This window comes from Megalops cyprinoides, chromosome 1, assembly GCF_013368585.1.
Source record: "Megalops cyprinoides isolate fMegCyp1 chromosome 1, fMegCyp1.pri, whole genome shotgun sequence".
NCBI lineage: Eukaryota > Metazoa > Chordata > Actinopteri > Elopiformes > Megalopidae > Megalops > Megalops cyprinoides.
In genome coordinates, this window is record NC_050583.1 from 7038770 (window position 1) to 7040044 (window position 1275).

The following is a 1275-nucleotide window of genomic DNA, read 5'->3' on the forward strand; positions in this document are numbered from 1 at the left end:
CATTGCGTAAATAGTTTGATTCGAATAATTTATTGGTGCATTAAGTGCACATGTCACTGGAGCCGAGGAGCCAGGAGGTAGCAAGGAGGAAACATTTTCCTCCTTATTCTCTGCAACAAAAATGAAATGAAGTGTTGTGCAAACACCAGGGAAGAAGCTTAAAGAAGTTTTAAAAAAAACACGCACACAGACACCAAAGACAAGAGGAATGAAAGGGAGACTTTTTCCTCTGTGATCTCGGAAATGGGCAAAGAAAAAGAACAGAAGGAGGGGGGATGACATGGGTTGGGGTTCTGTAAGTGGGGGTGACTTGGTGGGCGCTCGGGCATAAGCGAGGGGCGCAAAGTGTCAAGAGTCCTTATCCTCACTGGGTGGTTGAGGGAGCAGAGGGGGGATTAGGGGAACAAGGGCCGGGGGGAGCGGGGAGGGGAGTGGGGGGGGTGGGGGGGGGGGGGGGCTTTGGCGGCGGCTGGCAGGGGTTTAAGAATGCAGGCTCAGCACACTCCATGCTCGGGGCTCTGAGCTCCTTATCTCTGGTGTTAAGCCGCCCCTGAGCCTCTGAGGTGCAGTGTTTTACAGCATCAGTGAGGGCCAGCGCTCTCAGGTCTTCCTGTGGGTGACTGCTTACACGTTTCCCTGTGCACTGTGGAAAATCCAGGAGATATACGAAAGCAGAAAGCGCCCACACATACAACCCCCCCCCCCACTCCACACCTGAGCTCACAGAGGCACATCATCTGCTGTGGAAGGCAGTAGTGTGGTGTAGCAGTTAAGAGCAGGGCTCATAATCAAAATGTTGCTTTGATTGCCACTGGTGCACAGCCTCTGTGCCCTTGGGCAAGGTGCTTAAAACACAATGGCCTCAGTAACTCTCCAGCTGTATAAATGGATAAAATTGCAACCTGCGTAAGTATGTCTGCTAAATGACAACAATGTAATGTAATGTGTATCAGGCTGAGCCAAACAGCGTCATACAGTATGCTACCTCAAAGGACCAGACATCAGGCGCGGTGGCCAAGTGGTAAGGCGTCGGTCTCGTAAACCGAAGATCACGGGTTCGAACCCTGTCCGTGCCTTGGAATGGTCACTGAGGATCAAGTCTGCATTTAAGACACGCTCAGTCCAAGACAACTGGTGGCCTGTAAGGTTTCAGTATTACCAGTTTCTCCAGATGAGGATGTCAGAAATATGATCTTTAATGCTTTCTCATGCCAAATCTCTGTGACAATTTACTGTACTTTATGTTCACGCACGAAGTTCTAAATGAACTAAAAA

At 50.0% G+C, this 1275-nt stretch overlaps 1 non-coding gene across 1 annotated transcript; it reads left to right on the top strand.

Moving 5' to 3' along the window:
• The first annotated feature begins 1004 nt into the window (after positions 1 to 1004).
• On the top strand, positions 1005 to 1076 carry trnat-cgu. The gene has a single exon. It is a non-coding gene; the product is annotated as a tRNA-Thr (tRNA).
• Positions 1077 to 1275: the final 199 nt, after the last annotated feature.